This window comes from Dipodomys spectabilis, unplaced genomic scaffold (assembly GCF_019054845.1).
Source record: "Dipodomys spectabilis isolate Male_0828 unplaced genomic scaffold, ASM1905484v1 ptg000032l, whole genome shotgun sequence".
Classification (NCBI taxonomy): Eukaryota; Metazoa; Chordata; class Mammalia; order Rodentia; family Heteromyidae; genus Dipodomys; species Dipodomys spectabilis.
In genome coordinates, this window is record NW_024870709.1 from 30,381,947 (window position 1) to 30,405,842 (window position 23,896).

Sequence of the window (23,896 nt, forward strand, 5' to 3'; positions counted from 1 at the left end):
CTCTTGATGGATTATTCCCTTTATTATTATGATGTGATCTTCTGTGTCCCTTCTGACTAATTTTGTTTAAAAGTTTGTTTTATCACATACTTACTAGTATGCCTACTTCTCTTGTTTCCATGCTTGGAAAATATTTTCTGTTCTTTCACTGCAAGCTATTTTTGTCCTCATCAATGAGACAACAAATGATTGGATCATGGTCTACAATCTGACCTTCTTAGCTATCTCTTTTAGTTGGAGAATTGAAACTATTAACACTTAAAATTATATTTAAAAGTTATATTAAAGAGTTATATTAGGATTCTTCTAAGTATCTTCTGTAGTGCTGGCTCAGTAATTGTAAATTGCTTTAGTTTTTATTTACTGTGGATGTTTTTATTTCTGATAGCTTTGCTGATTACTGTAATCTAGATTGGAAGTTTTAAGACTTAAAATACGTTCTTGTCTGACTAGCTTTTGAGGTTCTGTTGAGAAATTTGATGTCATTCTGTGGCTTGCCATAATATTTAACTTATCACTTCTCTATTGTAGTTTTATCTTTCTGTTCTATACATTCAATGTTTTAGCTTTACTATATTTTGAGGTAGATCTTTTTCATCTCGTTTGTTGAGTGTTCTAAGTGCCTCCTCTATCTAAATGGCTGTCTCTCAAATTTGGTAATGTTTCTCTTTTGACTTTCACCTCTTTTCCTTCTTCTATGCCCATGACACATGGGCTTTGTCTTTTAATAACATATCAGCAGTTGCATGTTACATTCATACTTTTCAACTTTTTTTTCTGTTTCTTCATCTGATTGCTGTATTATACTTACCTTGCCTACAAGCTCGAGTTTTTTTTTTTCTTCCAAATTTGGCTCACTTGACTGGAGCGACCACTGAATTTTTAATTTGAGTTCCTGAGCTTTTCCATTGATTGAGCTTTTCCAGTTGAATTTTTTTTCTCTTTCTTAATTAGCATTGTTTCCCTAAGTTTAATCAGCAATTTATTTGTATTTTCTTTAAGTTCCTTCAGTTATTTATATAGACCATGTTTAAATTTAGGCATCCTTTCATACCTACTCTCTTTCATTTTGTTGATTATGTCCTTGTAGACATACTTTTGAGTTCTTTGGTCTTTCTTCCTCTTCTCTATCCTAAGTATCTGTTACTATGGTGTTGCTGACCTTTGGAGATGATGTAATGTTTTGATTTTTCATTTATTACATATATGAAATATTTTTATAAAAATATATGAAAAATCAAAACAAGAAATATTTTTCATATAAGAATTAAAATGTTTTCATTTATATGAACTGAAATTTTTATTTTATATTTTATTTTATTTCATATTTTATTTTCATATTTCCTATATTTCTCCATTGAGATTTATGCACCTGAGGCCAAATTGTTAGTTGCAAGCATTAACCACTTGTAATCTTGTTGGTGAAATGTTCTAGTTGTTCTGAGTAGTGGGAAAGTTGCCATGTAGATTCTCACCCATGTACTGGTGGATAGCTTATAAGCTAAACTCTTCCCACAATGTCTCAGGGCACTAGACCTTATCCGAGAGAAGAGATAGAGCTAGAGTTTTTGATATTGAGAGCAGAACTATTGAGAGTTCAGTTGTGTTCTTCTGTGCTACTTCCAGAACCTTCCTTTCTTTGTGTACTGAAAGCCATTGCCTGAGAGAGAACTTCTTAGTCTATGGGTCAGATGAATTCCCACTTGCTTCACAGCCCCTGATTTGTTCATCTTGTAGCAGCACATGCTCAGTCCTTAAAGAGCTCTTGATACTAGGAAGAACAAGCAGAGCACTACTATCTATGCTAGTGGTGGAAAAATAATGGAACTGATCACCTTGACTATAGATCTAGATTCTAGATCAATTCATCACCCTGTGGAAGTGAAGACAACATATAAGCCCCAGATCCTGTGCTTGGAACACTCATCACTATCTGGAAGCAAGTTCCTAAAGCTAGAAGATTATGATCTTCTGTATGCTGAACAAACAGCTTAGTGTGTTCCTGTTCTTTGGTAGTGTTGAAATAAAACCAGGAATGATTATCACAGTTTTAAAGAATTTACTTAATAAAAAAAAAATATGTATACCACATTTTCTTGATCCATCCATCTACTGAGGGGCATCTGGGTTGGTTCCATATATTAGCTATGGTAAATAATGCTGCAATAAACATAGTTGTGCTGGTAGCTTTAGTTTGGGTAAATGCCCCAAAGTGGGATTGCTGGGTCATAGAGGAGCTCTATTTGGAGTCTTTTGAGGAACCTCTATACTACTTTCCAAAGTGGTTGAACAAGTTTACACTCCTACCAACAATGCAGTAGGGTTCCCTTATGCCTCCATCAGAAAGAATGACATTGCCCCATTTGTTAGGAAATGGAGAGTCTTGGAAAAAATTATATTAAGTGAAGTAAGCCAGGCCCAAAGAAACATAGGTCCCATGGTTTCCCTTATTTGCAATAACTAGTATATGTCTGAGACAAGCAGAAACAGTCAGATTGATATTAGGCGAGGACTAAGATAAGGACTCAAATGGTTTTCCTTTCTTGCTATTGTTTCTAACATATTTATAAGATGATTTCTTTGTTGCTTTGTATATCCCTTTCTCATGGTATAACCCCTGTTTTCACTGTATTTGATGTTGGTATAATTTGTGGAGGGGAAGGGAAAAAAGAAATTGTTAAATAGGGATACAGATGGAACCATTGCAACAATGAGATATACAAGATTTTATGTCGAAAAAATGAACTTTACAACTTTGGCAGGGGAGGGGAAGGCGGGGGAGGGGAGGGTGTAGATAAGTAGGGATGGTAAGGGGAAACAAAGGAGGAAGCAACAATGCTTGATAAGAAATGTACTCATTATTTTGCCCATGTAATTGTAACCCCTCTGTACAGTATTTTCACAATAAAAAATAAAAAGAATATAAAGGCCACTCAGAATTATGCTCAGAGGAACTCAGAAACTGGTTGTCCCACTGCATGGTCTTGGGCTGTTGCTTTATGTTGACCCTCTCCTGCACCACCTTTCTCTCTTCCCTTTAGACAGTCTGTCAGATTATGATCAGTATGTTTGAATCAGCCCAGACCTTATCCAGGGCAGTGGCCACAGGATGGCAGACTGACCTGAGTTTATGATTGATTTGTTTGAAACAGGTCATACCCTCTCCTGGGTGGTAGTCTCAGAAAGGTAGAGTTAGCCTGAGACATGACAGGGCCCAAGGCTCTCCCCTAAGTGGTGGCTTATAAGAGGGCTGGCTTGGGTTATGGCAAAACCCAAGGGTGTGGGAGAAGGCAAACTGGCCTAACTGGTTTGCTGACATCCTTCAATTTCTCTTGATATGTAACTCTATCTTCTCCAGGTAAGAGCCCAGTATACTACAGCTAGGCTCTCTTCATCTATGACACATCAGAAAATTTTCTCCAAGCATTAAGTTAGAGCAACTACAGGCTCCTGTTATTTACAGTAGTTCATGCCTGTAATCTCAGTACTTGGGTGGCTGAGGCATTAGGATCTCATGTTTAAGGCCAGCTTGGACTAACTACATAGCAAGACTGTTTCAGGGAGAAAAAAAAAAAAGCACTTAGAAGAAAATATTTGGTAAGATAACTGTATGTATTTTCAGAAAACCTTTTGGTAATTTATACTTCAAGCTTTCTCTAACATTACTATCAAGTTATAGAGGACAATACTATTTTCTAGATGGTCAATAACCTAGTTGCTATCAATCTAATCTAATTCACCCAACCTCAGCAGGCCATAGAAGACAAGGTTTCAGGATAGATGGAAACAACATGGCCTACACAGCTCAAGTCTGAGAAAAAGAAGAGCAAAGTGAAAGAGTCAGATTTTAGCTGGAAGGGAGGAGCGTGAACAGCTTCCTGTAAGTAAGCAGGGAAATTACCCTCTGCCACTGGTGCCACAAGTTTCTAGACCTGTCATTGCCTTAACAAAGAAATGTTTTACCCGTGCTTGTTGACATTCTTCCTTGTGGGGGTCAGTTTTGGTGACAATAATAAAGTCTTCATTTTCAAAATGAGTGTGTAGAAGATTAATGCCATAGATGCTAAGAAGTAAAATTCTATTCACATTTTATTCCATTTCTTCAAATAAAGTGAAATCTTAGGCCTGTTTTCATGTTTTATTAGTATTGTAGTGCCTAAGCCTGGCCGGAAGGAAAATGAGTCTTCACAATTAACGAAAGGATTCTAATGGAGATAAAGATATATTCACATGGTCCTGAAGTTCCAGGATAGGGAGAACTCTCTGCACCATAAAGCAAATTCAAGTCGTCTGATTTGAGAAGGTATTAAATTGAGAACATTTACAAGAATACCAATCTTGTTTCTTATGCAAGGAGGAAACCTGTGTGAATATTCATAACTGTCACCACCTTGTTCAGTTCTCTTCATTAATATAAATTTGTTCCTTGGATGTGTCATTGAAAAAGAAGATTGTTAAAAACTGTTTCTATCCCCTCTGATAATAACCCAAGGCTATCTTTTCTGATCTGGTACAATAATTGATACTTCGGTATTTTCACTTAATGTAAATGCTTACAATATTAGTAGGCTATGACTGAAAAGATTTACGGGCACTTTGTTTTTTTTTTTTTTTTTTTTTGGGGGGGGGTTTGGTCGTGGGCCTGAACTGTGGGGCTCTGGGTGCTGTCCCTCAGCTCTTCAGCTCAAGGTTAGCACTCTACCACTTTGAGCCACAGCACCACTTCCAGCTATTTTTTTTCTGCTTATGTGGTGCTGAGGAATAGAACCCAGGGCCTCATGCATGCAAGGCCAAGTGCTCTACCACAGAGCCACCTTCCCAGCCCTTTCATTGTTTTTGTATATATAGACATGATAAAAATAGTTTGAATCCTTTGACTGAAGCTCTTCCTTTTTTAACAGAGGAATTAGTCTAGCTAGTTTACCAAGAATAGTGCACATAATACCAGGAACAGGTGGCTCATGTTATAATCCAATTTAGAGGGAGGATCATGGTGTAAGGCCAGACCCAATAAAAAATTCACATGACTCCATCTCTGCTAATTAAAAAAAATAAACTACAGACATGTATATCGGAAGAACATTAGTTCTGCCTAGGCTCATGCATAAAATATGCAAGATCTTATTTCAGCCCTGCACATCAGTACCTTCTGACTTGAAGTCATCTTTCTCCATTTACCTTAGTATGACATGATTTTTTTTAAAAAAAACTGGGTGGGGGGCTTGAGAAGAACTGAAATTTTGGATTTGGATAAAAGGTTGTTATAAAATACTATTTATAAGGAGCAATGAGATATTTATAAATATTGTTGTTCATTGCTGTAAACCATGACCTAAGATTCAACAACCATCACAGAGTTAGAGTTATGTAGACACATTCCTTAATGATAAAATGAGGGGCTGAATGGGAAGGGATGGTAAGGCGAAACAAAGGAGGACGGCAACAATGCTTGATAAGAAATATACTTATTACCTTGTTCATGTAATTGTAATCCCTCTGTACAGTATTTTTATAGTAAAAACCGATTTAAAAAATATGTATAAATATGAAAAAAAAACCAAATGGGATCAACTAATGAAGCTGATAAAGGGAAAAAAAATGAATAATGCTAAACTTAATTCTTCATATTGTCAATTTTCTAGATCAGTGGTTAACAACTGAGGGGCAATTTTGCCCTTTCCCTTATACATCCCTTCTCCCTCTTTCCCCAGATATATTTGTTCATATTCTGAGACATTTTGTGCCTAAAAAAAAAACATGTGGTGGGGCCATGGGCATCTAAGAATGTTTGCTAAGTACGGACACATTACACAAGACAGTCCTCACACAAATATCATCTACTTCAAAATTAAAGACGCCTGTGAAGTAGTTTCATAAAGTGCTTTTTAAGTTCCTACTCTGTGTAACAAGGAGACTTTATGAGAATGTTCATGTATCATTGTTCAGGAAAGCAGACACTGCAAACAGCCTCGCTGTCCTACAGTACCAAAATTAGCACAGTAGACTGTCAAGTCCAGGCAGCACAGAGGACTTTACCCCAACACTGGGCTCATCCATCATATTTTAGCCTGGTTTTCACAAGACTAGGCCCAAGTCCCTAAAGGCCAGATATCCCAGCCCCCATGCTGAGATTTTGGCTTAAGAAAACACAATGCTAGTCAGGCAAGGGTGCCTCACTAGATAAGTAGCTAGTAATCCTAGCTACTTAGGAGGCTGAGATCTGAGGATCACAATTCGAAGCCAGCTTGGATAGGAATAGTCTTTAGGATCTTATCTCCAATAAATTATTTTTTTTTTAAAAGCCAGAAGTGGAGCTGTGGCTCAAGTGGTATAGAACTCGCTTAAGCAAAGGAAGCCTCAGTGACCATTATCCAGGCCAAGAATTCAAGCCCCAGGACTGGGAAAAAGAAAAAAGAAAAGAAAACCAAATAACACTGTTAAATTGCAAAACGTACATCATCTGTCCCATCTTGTAAGATCATATGTAGTAATTCCTCACTTCATTTCCATCTATAATTTTCTACTTGCATGTAACTTGTAATCTTTTTGTTTGTTCTCCTTTTCATTTTCCACACCATCCACCTTTGTTGTTTTCTTCTTCTTCTTCTTCTTCTTCTTCTTCTTCTTCTTCTTCTTCTTCTTCTTCTTCTTCTTCTTCTTCTTCTTCTTCTATCTTCTTCTTCTTCTTCCTCTTCTTCCTCTTCTTCCTCTTCCTTCCCTCTTCCTTCTTCTTCTTCTCCTCCTCCTCCTCCTCCTCCTCCTTTCTCCTTTCTTCTTCTTCTTCTTCTTCTTCTTCTTCTTCTCTTCTTCTTCTTCTTCTTCTTCTTCTTCTTCTTCTTCTTCTTCTTCTTCTTCTTTCTTCTTCTTCTTCTTCTTTTTCTCTTCCTCCTCCTCCTCCTCCTCCCCTCACCCTCCTCCTCCTCCTCCTCCTCCTCCTCCTTCCTCCTCCTCCTCTCCTCCTCCTCCTCCCTTTCTCCTTCTTCTTCTTCTTCTTCTTCTTCTTCTTCTTCTTCTTCTTCTCTTCTTCTTCTTCTTCTTCTTCTTCTTCTTCTTTCTTCTCTTCTTCTTCTTCTTCTTCTTCTCCTCTTCCTCCTCCTCCTCCTCCCTTTCTCCTTTCTCCTTCTTCTTCTTCTTCTTCTTCTTCTCTCTTCTTCTTCTTCTTCTTCTTCTTCTTCTTCTTCTTTTCTTCTCTTCTTCTTCTTCTTCTTCTTCTTCTTCTTCTTCTTCTCCTCCTCCTCCTCCTCCTCCTCCTCCTCCTCCTCCTCCTCCTCCCTCCTCCTCCTCCTCCTCCTCCTCCTCCTCCTCCTCCTCCTCCTCCCTCCTCCTTCTTCTTCTCCTTCTCCTTTTCCTTCTCTCCCTCCTTCTCCTTCTCCTCTTCCTTCTCCTCCTCCCTCCTCCTCCCTCCTGGTTCCTCCTCCTCCCTCCTCCTTCTTCTTCCTCTTATTATTATAATATTTGGAGGGGCAGTACTAAAGTTTGAACTCAAGATCTTGTGTTTGATAAATAAGAGTTCTATCACTGAACCACATCTCCTGTCCTGTTTTCTCCTCAGAAGTTGTGGTCCACTTTTATCTTAGCCACAGTATTCACAATCTTTGCCCTCAAGAAATTACATATGCAGTACAGACCCATCCATTATGTCCTTTGGCCCATTAAGTCAAAGGACATAAAGACAAAATGTCCTTCATTAGTGACAGTCAGGACAGTTGCATTTATCTCTGATATGATTTGCTGGTTTCTTTTCTTAGGAATTTATGGCCCTGAGGAGACAAAGTAAAAAACACTGGACATGAGTACTCTTGGGACTTTGATTAATGATTGCCCTGGATTCACCAAGGCTCAGATGGCTCTAACAGGGAACACATTAAATATTCACAGAACAATATAATATAATTGACTTTAAGTGTTGACATCATGTCCTGAGTATTTTACTTGGCTGCTGTTTTTCAGTAGTGGTGGCACTGAACTGATGTAATTTTATGTCTAGAAAATTTTATTGGCCTCATTTTCTATCCAGGATAATTAAACAAATAAAGATAATTGGTCTGACAAAGATGAAAAAACCTGGTAATCGCTCGTCATCAGCAGATAATTCATCCAATTCACACGTGTTACTATCTCATCTACTTCCTTTCAATTTGGTTAATGTTGTACTCTAATCAGGAGAATTAAAAGCTTACCTGGATTATGAAAGAATGTTTCATAACATAAAAGGACAGAAAAAGCAATTTGCACAGGCCTTTCGCTTAATGATGCCTGTTTGCTTCCATGTCACCAGCAAAGATCTATTCTTAGACTGTACTTTGCAAGGGCTTTGACAAAATAAAGTTTTGCTTAAAAAATAATACGGATGTGCTTGTTTGCCAGATCTTTGGCTGATTGGTGCACCTTTCTGCTCAAAAATAAATGTTGCCTTACTGAGGCATTTCTCTTTTTTGTGACACCAGTGTTTCTTGGAGAGCTTATTTATAACAATTTGAGCGCTGATCCGGGATCTTTCCATGTCGCAGAGTTACTCCTGAGCCTTGTTTGCCTAAGGGAGACATATTCCTCCGCCAAACATCTCCTTAGCTGGCAAGACATCTCCAGATTTTGCTGTACAGGAAATCACCAGTACCAGGGATTTAGTGTAGAAAAATCTCTGGTAAGGGGGATTAAGAAATCCCAACGAAGGGGATTCAGTGCATCAGAAAACTTAGACATGAAAACCAGGTGGAATATGGAATAGAATTCTAGGACTCAAAGACAAAGGCAGGGTTAAGAAGGCTCTTTTGGACATTTACCTGTTAATCCATTGAGATAAATGTTAAATTTAGCATCCTAATTTAAAATTGAATTCTCTGTAATTGTCTTTCTTAACAGGTTAAATGTATTAAGTAATGCATTCAATTACTATTGCCCTGCAAAGCAATCGATTGGAATCACCCTATGTAAATATACCTCACTCTACTCAAAGCAGCCAATGGCTAAGAGAATGTGAACCTGAGTCCAACCAATCTGAGTAGAGGGGGAGAGAACCTGATACTTTAGAGATACATATTGGACTGGGACTGCCTGCTCTGTGTGCTTATTTGCCAGATTTTTGGCTGATGGCACACCCTTCTGTGCAGAAGTAAAATTTGCCTTGTCTGAGATTGATGAAGGAAGGAGGAGGAGGAGGAAGAGGAAGAGGATGATGAGGAAGAAGACAAGGAGGTCGAGGAGGACAATGATGGGCACTGGTGGCTCACACCTGTAATCCTAGCCACTCAGAAGGCTGAGATCTGAGGACCAAGGTTTGAAGACAGCCGGAGCAGGAATGTCTGTGAGACAGTTATCTCTAATTACCCAGCAAGAAGAAGCCCAAAGTAGCATTGTAGCGCAAGTGGTAGAGGTGCTAGCCTTGAGCACATAACTCAGAGCCCACAGTCTGTGCCCATACCCTGAGTTGAAGACCCATGACTGGCAATAGTAATAATAAAATAATAATAATAATAATGCAGAATACCTCCTGTTGCATCAGAAAAAAATAGATGTTTTTAAAAAGTGAAAACAAAGGATTTCCTGAAATTTGAGATGAGTCTCATCTCTCCAAAACTGAATACATTCACATTAAATCATTCCTGTGAGTATCTGGGCTTTAGTAATTGGATTATGGTTTGTTTATAATAGCTTTTTGCTTTCCTCTCTAGATATGGAAAAAATAAGCACACCAAACAACATAAACATCTGTTGGATGTGATAGAAAATTCCTAGGGACTAAATTGTGCTTAATATTATTGTGTACCCTTTTTGTTGTGTTGTGAACGTGCCTGGTCACTGAACAGTTGGTATATGATGTGTTTATCATGTTCCAAAAGGAAGTGAGAGATGGTACAAAGCATTCAACTATACTTTGGTGTATTAGAAACAGTAGGGCCAGCAAAAAATTCCTGCCAAAAATATATATTTGCACCAGTTCTGAGCTCTTGTCCCTGACCCATCATGGCGGGCAGCTGTTGGTTTGACATTTTCCTTTTATTTTTATGTACCTCCAAGAGAATTTAGAAAGGCACTGTGGTGCAGCCATCAGACCTGAGACACTGAATCCTGTCACCCCAGGAACTCTCAAGGGTCTTGTGAGGTCTCTCCAGGATATGCTTCATTCAAAGCAAAGAGCTTTGTCATCTTTCTGACAACCTGATAAACACAAGAGAGAAAGAAAAGCCCTTCTGTTTGCTCTATATTGAAATTCAATTTCATTTCCAAAATAAAACTTGAGTGAAGTCAAACTACTTGTTGCAGATTGTATAGATTCTTAATTTCTTGTTTCCTGGCCAGGATATTTAAAGGTCAAGGATCTTACATTTGACAAGTGTTTAGCCAGCATTCTATTTTTTTAAGGTATATGCTAAATACTTGCACACAGATGTAAATTAAAAGATCTGAGGGTTTCCTTTTTAGTCCACAGAGTTGTCTAGCGTATTGTAGAAGACTCTTTTCCTCTTTGGTTCCCCATTTTGTCCACGTGCTGCTGCTGAGAGAATTAACAGGCAATTTTTCTACCAGAAATGACCATGACTGCTGGCCTATAACTATAATTTCTCTTAAGAGTTTTGTCAATCCACGGTCTGATGCTAACTCACTGGAGCTGTTAGATTCCATTTTTTTAAAACTCTTGTGATTACTGAGAAAACTGCTAATGTGGCAGTGGGTCTGGAATTGAAAAAGCAGAAGGGAACAGAGGCATAAAAAACTATCTAAGAAATATCGTGGTATGATAGTAGAATGGGGATCCATGTATACATGCTTCTAAAGAAACGCAGAATGGAATTTGTCTGTGTCATCAGTGCTGATATAATCAGATCAGCAGACTATTACTGTGCTCTGAAATAGCTGGATGTCTCCTTGAAGCCTAGATTATTTATCCTTCAGTAGATACATGGACATTTTTTTACTGATGTTGATTCTTGTTGTAGCCAAATAGTAACTAAATAACAGATAACACAATCATGCCCTAATGAAATATGGCTTACATTTTAATGGATAAATTAGTAATTAGTAATAGTAGTAGTAGAATATATTAAAGGGGGAAATTGCTAATGAAGAAAATAAAACAAAGAGAGGAACACGAGGATGATAAAGGAGCAGACAATAGAATCCTCGTTAAATGCTATTGTTGCTTATGGTGGGTTTCTTATGACCTCTTCAATCATAAAGTGAGCCTAACAAGTACAAGACAATGATGGATTTACTACAGAATATCTGGATTATTAATGCAGCTGTGTTCTGAAGGTAGCAGGAAATATCAATTATGTCTACTAAATAAGCAAATTAGTCATTAAACCACCACCATTTGGAAAGTCCAGAGCTGACTGCACGACTCTCTTTTCATACAGCTTATAACCATCCATACTTTCATACTCATAATACAATGTATTTAGTTAATAACTCTTATTCCTTGGGGGGGCATAGTCTATGTGTTGTTTTGTTAACTTTATATCCTTCATGTCTATCCCAATGCCAGTCCCGTAGAGGACTTAGGATGGATACTTTCTGAATTGAATAATAAGTTAATTAATTATTCCTCTGTCCACTCCTCCTACCTTAGCAGGACAAAACTGCTTTGTCTTACCTTTCAGCCTAGAAAATTCACTTGGCAGCAGGCTCAATGGGTTAATAGTTGGAAGATGGACACATCTCTCCCTATAAATTTCAGTTTCTAAGTTTAAAGGGAATCCAACTTTACCTTTGAGTAAGTGGCTGTTGCTATTGTCTCTTGTTCCAACCAGGAATAGCTAATAACCATTAAAAAATAACAAAATAAAGCGAAAGGAGAAGTAGAGGAGTGTGTGTGTGTGAGGAGGGGAGGGAGGAAGAGGGAGAGAGATGGCGAGAAAGACAGACACAGAAACACAGAGACACAGAGACAGAAACAGAAAAAAGAAAGTGAAAAAAGACTAGGAAAAAAGAATGAAAATGACGTCAATTTGGTTGTAAACAATGGAATTGTGTTAAATAACTTCATACTCAAGTTCATATAACTTAGATTTGGTTAAAGACTTTCTCTTCTTCGAGCCACCATAGCTTGTGATAGTTTTCTTATGACCTCTTCAATCAAAAAGTGAACCTAATAATTACAAAGAAAGTAATGGATTTAATACAGAGTACCTACATTTTACTGCTTCACAGTCCAGAACAATTCCTACCTTGTATTTTTCTCATTTCATATGATTTGGGTATTTAAATTTTTTATTTAGTCAGTATACATGTGTGCTGTGACCACATTAGCTTGTTGGGATGTAACTCTGTTTAAAAGAATGTAGTAAAAAGTACCAAGCTCTTTTTGAGATAGAACTCAGAGAGTAGGTTTTAATGGTCAACCTGGTTTATTTGAAAATGTAATTATTTTGACTTTAATCAGACTAAGGGTAGTAGAAAGCTATTTCTTTTCATTTGTATAGCCAGCAATTATTTCATACAGAGTTCATTGAACTATCTGTAATATGTTAATTATGTACAAATTTCACATTTTTTCAAGCATAGAATTTGTGAGAAAACAACAGGGAAAAACAACAACAGTATAGAGTTTCTAAATAAGAACTACAATTCTCATGCAATTACCTTGATTTTCTTCATTTTCTTTTTTTTTATTTTAATTTAATTTTATTTTATTTGTGAACATACTGTACAGAGGGGTTACAATTACATGGGCAGGATAATGCGTACATTTCTTACCAAGCATTGCAGCCTCCTCCTTTGGTTTACCCTTCACATCCCTTCCCAGCCTCCCCCCTCCCCCCCATCCCAATCCATCTCCTCCCCCCCTTCTCCCCCCCACCGACGTTGTAAAGCTCGTTTTGGACATGTCAACTTGTACTTCTCATTGTTGCAACAGGTCCACCTGTATCCTTAAACAACTGGTTTTTCCCCATCTCTTCCACCAGTTATACTGACATCAAATATAGTGAAAGCAGGGGTTATACTGTGGAGGAGGGACATACAAAGCAACAAAGATTATAAGATTATAAATGCATTAGAAACACATGCATGAAAGAAAAAAACATTGAAATACATATCTAAGGGTTCATTTTCCTGACATACATTATCTGACGTTTTCCGCTTGACTCATACATATACTAGATATTGCAAATAAGGGAAACCATGGGACCTATGTTTCTTTGGGCCTGGCTTACTTCACTTAATATAATTTTTTCCAAGTTTTTCCATTTCCTAACAAATGGGGCAATGTCATTCTTTCTGATGGAGGCATAGAATTCCATTGTGTATATATACCACATTTTCTTGATCCATTCATCTACTGAGGGACATCTGGGTTGGTTCCATATCTTAGCTATGGTAAATAATGCTGCAATAAACATTGTTGTGCTGGTAGCTTTAGTGTGGTCTTGTTTGTAAACATTTGGGTAAATGCCCAAAAGTGGGATTGCTGGGTCATAGGGGAGTTCTACGCGAAGTCTTTTGAGGAACCTCCATACTGCTTTCCAAAGTGGTTGAACAAGTTTACATTCCCACCAACAATGAAGTAAGGTTCCTTTCTGTCCACATCCCCTCCAGCATCTGTTGTTGTTAGAGTTCTTGATTTTTGATGTTCTAACTGGGGTGAGGTGATATCTCAATGTTGTTTTGATTTGCATTTCTTTTATGGCTAGGGATGTTGAACATTTCTTCATGTGTCTATTGGCCATCCTTCTTTCTTCTTCAGAGAAGTTTCTCTTTAAGTCTTTTGCTCACTTATTTATTGGGCAGTTGTTTCTTTGAGGATTTGTTGTTGGGGGGTTTAATTTTTTGAGTTCCAAGTATATTTTAGATATGAGACCCTTGTCCGTTGTATGGCTAGTAAAGATCTTCTCCCAATCCGTGGGCTTTCTATTGATCTTGCTAGCTATGTCATTTGCCCTGCAGAAGCTCTGCAACTTTATGCTATCCCATTTGTCCAACCTTACTTTGATTTGTTGTGTTTCCGGGTCTCTATTCAAAAAATTTCGGTCTGAGCCAAGGAGACCTAGGGTTTCTCCTATTCCATCCTGTAATGTTTTCAGAGTGTCTGCTTTGAGTTCAAGGTCTTTGATCCATTTGGAGTTGATTCTGGTGCAGGGTGACATATAAGGATCTAGCTTTAGTTTTCTACATGTAGTTAAACAATTTTGCCAGCACCACTTACTGAAGAGGCTCTCTTTCTTCCATTCTATTGTTTTAGCTCCCTTATCGAAGATTAGATGGCTATAGGTCTGTAGGTTCATTTCTGGGTTTTCAATTCTGTTCCATTGGTCCTGAGGTCTGTTCTTATGCCAATACCAAGCTGTTTTGATTACTATGGCTTTAGAGTTTGAAATTTGGTATTGATATTCCTCCAGCAGTGTTCTTTCCGTTGAGGAGCGTTTTTGCTATTCGGGGTCTTTTATTGTTCCATATGAATTTTTGGATTGCCTCTTCTATTTCCTTGAAGAATGAGGGTGGAATTTTGATAGGTATTGCGTTGAATTTGTAGATAACCTTGGGAAGTATTGCCATTTTCACAATGTTAATCTTTCCAATCCAGGAGCATGGGAGGCTTTGCCATTTTTTTAGTTCTGTGTTGATTTCCTTTTTCAAGATTTTAAAGTTTTCATCATAGAGGTCCTTCACTTCTTTAGTTAATTCCTAGGTATTTTATTTTTTGTGGGGCTATTACAAATGGAGTTGCTTTCCTAATTTCAGCCACACTTTTCTCATTGTTGGCATACAGAAAAGCCATTGATTTTGGGGGGTTAATTTTATAACCTGCTACTTTGCCAAAGTTTTGAATCAGCTTGAGTAATTTGGGAGTGGAGTCTATGGGATTCTTTAAATACAAGATCATGTCATCTGCAAAGAGGGAGAGTTTTATTTCTTCTTTCCCTATTTGGATCCCCTTTATGTCTGCATCATGTATTATTGCTGTAGCTAGGCATTCTAATACTAGATTGAAGAGAAGTGGAGAGAGTGGGCATCCTTGTCTTGTTCCTGAGTTAAGGGGAAATGGCTTTAGTTTTTCACCATTGAGTATAATGCTGGCTGTAGGTTTGTCATATGCAGCCTTTATTGTATTGAGGAATGTTCCATGGATTCCTAATTTTTCAAAAACCTTCATCATGAAGGGGTGTTGGATCTTGTCGAATGCTTTTTCTGCATCCATTGAGATAACCATGTGGTTCTTATTCTTGCTCCTGTTGATGTGATGAATAATATTAATTGATTTGCGTATATTGAACCAGCTTTGCATCCCTGAAATGAATCCTGTTTGATCGTGGTGTATGATTTTTTGGATGAATTGTTGAAGTCGATTGGCCAAAATTTTGTTGAGAAGTTTTACATCAATATTCATCAAAGAAATGGGTCTATAGTTCTCTTTCTTTGATGAGTCCCTGCCTGGTTTTGGGATGAGGGTTATGATGGCTTCATAGAATGTGTTCAGTAGTGAGCTTTCTCTTTCAATTTCATTGAAGAGTTGGAGGAGTATTGGTGTGAGCTCTGCTTTGAAGGCCTTGTAAAATTCCGCTGTAAAACCATCTGGTCCTGGACTTTTCTTAGCTGGGAGGTCTCTTATTGCTGTTTCTATTTCAGTGCTTGATATGGGCCTGTTAAGATAGTTTAACTCATCTTGGTTTAGTTTTGGCATGTCAATATTTGCTAGGAAAAGGTCCATTTCTGTCAAGTTCTCAAACTTATTAGCATAAAGTTTTGAGAAGTATTCCCTTATAATGTTCTGAATCTTGGTTGTTTCCGTGGTGATGTTTCCATTCTCATCTCTGAGTTTATTAATTTGGGTGTGTTCTCTTCTTTTTCTGATAAGATTTGCTAAGGGTCTGTCAATTTTGTTAAGTTTTTCGAAGAACCAACTCTTTGTTTTGTTGATTCTTTCTATAGTTTTTTGGATTCTAATTCATTTAATTCTGATTTAATTTTGATTATTTCTTTCCGTCTACTGGATTGGGGTTTATCTTGCTGCTCTTTTTCAAGGAGGTTTAGATGTGTCATTAAATTGTTAGTTTCAGATCTCTCCAATTTGTTGATGTAGGAGCTCAGAGCTATAAACTTGCCTCTGAGTACTGCCTTTGCTGTGCCCCAGAGGAGCTGGTAATTTGTGTGTTCATTTTTGTTGAATAGCATGAACATTTGAATTTCCTTTCTAATCTCTTCCATGACCCACTCATGATTCAGCAGTGTGTTGTTCAGCCTCCATGTGATGCCGGACTTTCTTTGGTGGCTTTTGGTGTTGAGTTCTAATTTTATTCCCTTGTGGTCAGAGAGGATGCAAGGTATAACTTCAATGTTTCTGAATTTAGACAAGTTTGCTTTGTGGCCTAAAATGTGGTCTATTTTAGAAAACGTTCCATGTGCTGCTGAGAAAAACGTGTATTCTGATGCTGCTGGGTGAAATGTTTGGTAGATGTCTGTTAAGTCTACTTGATCTATGCAGCTGTTTAGATCCGCGGTTTCTCTGTTGAGTTTTTGCCGAGTTGATCTATCTAGTGGGGAGAGTGGTGTGTTAAAATCCCCAACAATTAATGTCTTTGGATCTATATGGGATTTGAGGGAAAGTAGTGTTTCTTTGATAAATTTGGGTGCTCCATTGTTTGGCGAATAGATATTTAGAATTGTAATATCCTCCTGAAGGAGAGATCCTTTAATTAGTATGTAGCGACCTTTTTTATCTCTTCTCACGAATTTTAATTTGAAGTCTATTTTATCTGATATTAGGATTGCAACTCCCGCCTTTTATGGGGGCTGTTTGCTTGGTAGATTTTGTTCCAGCCTTTAACATTGAAAATGTGTTTGTTTTTACGGGCAAGATGTGACTCCTGCAGGCAGCAGATAGAAGGGTCTTGTTTTTTAATCCAACTAGACAGTCTATGTCGCTTAATTGGAGAGTTCAGTCCGTTAATGTTAAGAGATAGGACTGAGAGGTATTTGGGAGTTCCTGCCATGTTATCCACCTTCTTGGGGGCTGCAAAAACTGGGTTCTTCCTATGGTTCTTGGATTCTCAGTTTGGGTGCAGTTTCTTGGCCTTTATTGCGGTCTTGTTGGTTTTCTATGTGTAGGACATCTTTAAGAATCTTTTGTAGGGCTGGTTTGGTGGAGATGTATTGTTTCAATTTTTCTTTGCTATGGAAGGTTTTTATTTGGCCTTCAGTTATGAAGGAGAGTTTAGCTGGGTACAGTATTCTTGGTTGATAGTTGTTTGTTTTTAGGGCATGGCATACATCATTCCGGGCTCTTCTTGCTTTGATTGTCTCTGCTGAGAAATCTGAGGTGATTCTAATTGGTTTTCCTTTATAGGTGATTACCCTTTTCTCCTTGACAGCTTTAAGGATCTTTTCCTTGGTCTGAGTTGATCCTGTGTGGATTATAATGTGACGGTGGGATGTCCTATTCTGGTCTGGTCTATTTGGGGTTCTAAAAGCTTCTTGTATCTGAATAGGCCTATCTTTTTGTATGTTTGGGAAGTTCTCTGCTAGGGTCCTGTTAAACAAATTTCCTAGACCATTAACTTCTGTTTCTAGGTGCTCCTCTACACCCATTATCCTTAGATTAGGCCTTCTGATGGTGGCTTCCAGGTGTTGGATAGATCTATCATATTTCTTGGACTTGTCTTGGATGGTTGTATGTTCTTTCTCTGTAATATCTAGGCTGTCTTCAATCCCCGAGATTCGATCTTCTGCATGGTCTAACCTGCTGTCAAGACTCTCTACTTTGTTTTTTATCTCTTTTCCTTCTAATTGGTCAGCTTTGATGGCTTCAAGTTCTTTGTTGAAGCTCTGTTTAAGTCTTGTATGAATTTCTTTACTTCCTTAATTTGGTGTTCAGTGTTTGTTCTCAAATCACTTAATTGATTGGTTATGGTTTCTTTGGACTCCCATTCCTTCTGTTGGGTTCCATTCAACATTCCCTTTGTGGTCTCCCTGACTTCCTTCAGATCTTTGTTAATGGATTCCATGAATGCCTTTAGTGATCTTTGTGTATTCTGTACCTGGTCTCTCAATTCCTGTATTACTCTTTGATTAGCTTCCTCCCGTTCGTGGAATTCCTGTAGTTCTCTTTCCTCCGGTTCGTGGGATTCCTGCAGTTCTCTTTGAGTGTTCTCAGCCTGCTCACGCCATTCCTCCCTTTCTCTTTGAGTATTCTCAAGTTGTTCACGCAAATCCTGTATCAGTTTTTGAGTAGCTTCCTCACGCTTATGATATTCCTGTATAAGCTTTTGGGATGCCTCCTCTCTCTCCCTTTCACGCTCATACAGAGTCCTTTGTAAGTTGTCAAACTTCTCATTTATCATGTTTGCCAGCAGTGTTTGTAGAGCTATTTGGGAACTCTCCTCTGGATTATTCATTATCTGTTCCTTCCCCTGATTATCAAGATTGGGAGTTGAGATATCCGGATTTGACATTTTCTTGTGTTTTTCCGGCTTACTCTGCCCATTTGAGATGAAAATAGCACCAGTTTTGTGCTAGAACACTATCTTAAGGCAATCATCAATCAAAGTTTGCATATGTACAGTCAATAGTCTACAGATACAATCTAGTTCAACAGATACATCTATTCAACATCAAACAACTATATGTTAATGGGCTTCGAACCACAGAGAAGAATTTGGAAAACCAGAAATTCTTAGGGTTAGGGAGAGATGTGGGTAAAAAATAGGAATAGATTGGTGTGGGGAGGCACAGGGAGAGTTAACTATGTCCTAATCCCAATGCAGGAAATAGGTTGGGTAGGATGCAAGTAGAGAGAGAGAGAAAAAGAAGAAAGGGAAAGGGAAATGAAAAGAGACCAGAAAAAAATAGAAACGTAAAAATTATTATTATGGAGATTAAAAGACCATCTATTTAGAGAGGAATGTGAGTATATTAAGAGAAGGGAAGGGACATAGAGGAGAAGTGAAAAACTTAAAAAAATGCTTAAAATATTATCTAGGTATAAAAAGGTAGTACTGCTATTAAAGAATTTAAGTCTCAGAGGTTTTGAATTGAGTAATAAATTTGTGGATTAAGTGTGTACACAATGGGGATAGGGTCTACTAGTTAACTACGGGTTTATCTGAGGATGTGCAGGATAAGAGTTAAGTCACATAAAGAAGATCAAAAGAGAGGAAAAGGTGAAAAGGATAAGAAAGAGAAAAAAAAGATCAGAAGTTCAGTAGAGCTAGACAAAAAACAAAAAGATAGCTAAGAAAGAAAAAGAGAAAGAAGACAAGAAAAGAAAGGAAAATGCACATTCACGTATTCCTAAAATAAAAATTATAAGAGGAAAAAAAAGTTACTGGAAAACAATTATTTTTTCAAAAAAGGCAAAAATTAAAGATTAATAAAATTTTTAGAAAAGGAAAAAAAATTTTAGATATATAAGGTACCAAAAAAAAAAAAAAAGAAGAAGAAAAAAAAAAGTTCTTTGATTTTTTTTTTTTTTGATTTTTTTGGGAGGGGTGGGAAGAATCCTGTATCTCCCTTTTGTCTGTAACCAGCCTCTTGTTGGAGTCTCTGGTCAGCTTGAGGTCCTGTGGCTTGATTGGTTTCTTAAGTCAGTTTGTTCAAACAGGCAGAAAAATGCTCTGCTTTACCCAAGATTTTGAGATCCCCCTCCCAGATTAATTTAATGGGAGGGTGATCTGCTCTGAGAATCACAAAAGAGGGGGATGCAGTGATGAGGCTAGGTTCTGGGTAGAGTTGAGGCCTTTCAACAATCAGTAGCTTTTCCCTGGGGCTATTTTGTGAAAAAACTCACAGAGCCCAGCCTGGAGCCATTCTCAGGGTTTCTGTTTTTCAATTGATTGTGGAGGCTGCTAGAGGGAGGGGCAGCCTCTGGCTCTGGTTACCCAGTGAAGAAAGCCACTCCAATGGCTGGCGCCTGAGCTGGGTGACTTTTCCCTGGATGGAGCTGAGTCTGGCAGGTCACTTCACCGTTAAGTTCTTGTGACCTGCTAAATGGCTCGTTTTATTCCAAGGCCTGAGCTGGAGCTAGCAGCTCCTCCAAGCTTTGTCGGTATCCAAGATGGAGATCACCGGTGCTAGGGGGGGAGGGGTGGCCTTCCCTCCTCTGCTCCCTGAGAAGGAGTGAGGAAGTCGGGCTTCTACTCATGCCGAGTCTTGGATCCTGGGTCGTCTCTGGTCTGCAAACTGCAGGATGAAGATGTCCGCTCCTTGTAGGTTCTTGCTGGTGTTGAGTAGAATCTGCTCACCTGCTGCGTCTGGCTCCTTCGTCCCGGTCTCTCTGTGTGAGCGCTCAGGTTTGGCCCCGGCTGCGGTCTCCGCCGCGACCCTGCCGCCGCTGCCTCGGCGGCTGCTGGCAAGTGCTCAGATGTGTCTTCTTGCCTTGGCTTTCCCTCTCTTGTCTAACTCTCTGTCCTGTGATGGCACACTTGGTGTGATTCTCTGGCTTAGGACTGTTCACTGGAACTCTAAAACTGCTTTCTATGCGAGAGCTTGTTCAGATTCCAGCTTCTCCTCCGCCATCTTCCCGGAACCTCTTCTGCATTTTCTTTAACCTTGGTTTTACTTCCAAAACCTCACTCTTCTATTTCTGGACCTAACTTTAATTACCTGATCTAATATATCTCATATTAAGATAGAAAAATGATTTTTAGGGCTGGGAAGTTGGCTCAGTGGTAGAATGCTTGCCTTGCATGCCTGAGGCCCTGGGTTCGATTCCTCAGCACCACATAAGCAAAAAGAAAAAAGCCGCAAGTGGTACTGTAGCTCAAGTGGTAGAGTGCTAGCCTTGAGCTGAAGAGTTGAGGGACAGACAGCACCCAGGCCCAGGGTTCAGGCCCCACGACTGGACCCAAAAAACAAAACCCAAAAAACAGAAAAATGATTTTTAAATAGGTCTGCAAAAACAGTAATGGTTAGATCACCATCTGCCTTTATAAATAACTGTTCAATGGATAACACTGATCAAGATGCATTACATTCACAAACTGCTTTGCTATATGGCATTCCTTTGTACAACTACTTAAAATAACTTTAAAATACATAAATTTAAATCGAAATGACAGAAATCATATTTTAAAATCAAATTACTTTGTTTACATTAGTATGCTTTTTAGCTTACCATTGAACAAAATCTTCATATTTTTACATGTTCCATATTTACCCTTACTTAAAATATAACTTCAAATTAACAGGATTGAGAAAATGTTATTAAAAGATGACCAATGCCTTTAAAAGTCAATTTCATTTTTTCTCAATCTATTTTTGTGTAATCTAATTATTTCACAACTATACTTCTCTATGAATTCTTGCTAATATAGATTATGTTACAAATGAAATGACTGTGAATGAAGTACCTATCTGATGATGTTCAATTCCAAATAAAACTGTAATTTTTAGCATGAAGTAATCTCTCTATAAAGGTATAGCTTTAATTATAGTTGTGAGAAATGAACTTTGGGCTGATTAGGTCAAAATCTGTTCATATCCAATTGCCATAAACTTTGTTTCTTTTGTGATGAAAATTTTAATAGTATAATTTAAAAATGTTACCAGAATGTCTAATAATATCTTTCTGAAGATACAACTGGTCAGAAAGAATAATATTCTCTGGATATGGCTCTTGATTAAGTTTTCAAACTAAATTACTTTGAGAAAATACCACCAGTTATAAAAGTTTATCTAGAAGTTGAAGTCTGTTGAAGTCTGGCTTTAAGGTCAGAATGTGTGGTGTCCCAATTAATGCATCTGATTTCCATGAAAAATAAAGATATATGTCAATAATGCTTTATATTTCTAATAAATTGCATCTGAAGGGAACTTGGATGTCAAAGAATTTATAATAACATAATAACATATGACCTTCAGATCATCTATATTTTTGACAGAAAATATAAATAAGAACAAACTTTTGAGGAGATGTATCTAAGTATTATATTATTTTGTAGGAAAATGAGTTGTCATTTTCCCCATTAATTGACAAAATACATTATAAACATCTCAAAGTAGAATAAACAAGAAGTTTAAAAAGATCTGTCACTGTGTTTTGTTTTGTTTTGTTTTTCAGTCTGGCCTGAACTCTGGGCTTGGGCGATGTCCTTCAGCTCTTCAGCTCAAGGCTGGCACTCTACCACTTGAGCCACAGCACCACTTCCAGCTTTTTTTCTTTTTTTTTATGTGGTGCTGAGGAATCGAGCCCAGGGCCTCAGGCATGCAAGGCAAGTGCTCTACCACTGAGCCACCTTCCCAGCCCCACTGTCACTGTGTTTTGTCTTTTTCTTTCTCTTTTTTGTTTTTCTTTTTTTTGGCAGTTGTTATTGTTTTACTTTGCAGCCTGTCTTTGCAATCTTGGACCCCCATCATGGGAGAGAGTAAGTATTTCTCTGTAAATTCATGTTATTCTTTTAGACAAGGTTTGGGTGACTGTATGTAATAATCATCACCACAGCCTGTAACTGGCTTTAAGGGACAAGAAAGAAAACTGTCCATAATGATCCACCAATAGGAATCTTGTGCTTCTGCAAGCAGACACAACAATTGAAAGCAACTTGAAGAGGATGGAGAAGGGCATGTTGACTAAATTGGGCTGGGTCTTATTTTACAGACACACACACACACACACACACACACACACAAGACACATGCATACCTACTAAGTGCTGGCTTTCTGAGAAGCTATAAAATTCTATTGAGAAGAATAGATCATCTAACAATATGCGAATCAGTAAGAACAAATGTCTTATGAGGGAACTTGGAGAAACTTCCTGAGGAGGGGTACAGCAGAGTAAATATCCTACATTAACAATGCATGGTAAAGTAAAACTGGACAATGGACAGTGTCCAGGGAGGAGAAGATGCAGGGGAAGAGCTAACTGAGGCTGGTGAGATGGGCAAGGCCAGGGGAGCCTGTAGAATACCATACTAATGACTCACGTGGGGATTTCATTTGCATGGATCAACATCTTCACTCCTCTACATGTGCCATTAGTCTTGAATCCCTTCCTTGGGAGATATGTCCTGCCAATCAAGGTTGGTTTCCTTCATCCAGGTGCTGCTAGCTCACACCTGTGATCTGAGTTACTTGGGAGACAGGATCCAGAGGATCATCAAGACCAGCCTGGACAGAAAAGCCAAAAAGACTCTGTCCCCAAAATAACCAATAAAACACATTGCTGGAAGCATGGCTTAAGTCATAGATAGTGCCCCCTCAAGTCTCAAGCTGAACAAGCTGGAGAAACTGAGTTCAAACCTCAGAACCAAATAAAAATAAACAATTGGTTATCTACAATGTGAATGGCAGAAAAATCTATTAAAAAATATTATAATTCCAAAGTCTGCTATCCATTCAGTACACTGCTCTGGAATTCTGCTTTAAGATGGCAAGCAGAGGATTATCTGAGAGGGGTTGGGAAGGCAGCCGGTGCATCTCTTTGTTATTAGCTCTCTCCACAATGAACTATAAACCCATTGTTGAGAATACTAGGAAATTTCAGCAGTGATGTTGTGTAAATTGACAATCTAATTTCATATTCATACAGAAATTCCAAATGTCAGAAGTAACCAAGAAAATCATGAAGAAGAAAAAAAGCAGACATCAAGACTACTATAATGAGAGCCAGATGGCTAAAGTCTGTAATCTTATCAACCAGGAGGCTGAGATATGACACTCCCAGTTAGAGCCAGCTCAGACAAACAAATCCATGAGACTATTGTTGGGGGCCTTAGTTTAAGTCTCTATGAGGTATTCATATGGTGATTGATAAACATATCAGTGAAACAGGACATAGCATCCATTCTTTTATTTAGCTTTTGGAACTAATTTTAGATTTACAGAAAGTTGAAAAACTAGTGTAAAAATCTTATGATTGATTTAACTTTGAATTTGACATTAAAAATTGCTATGATTTAATTTATATTTTTTTCTCGTTACCTGTGACCTTGCAGATATTTCTCTGAGTTTATTAACTAGTTG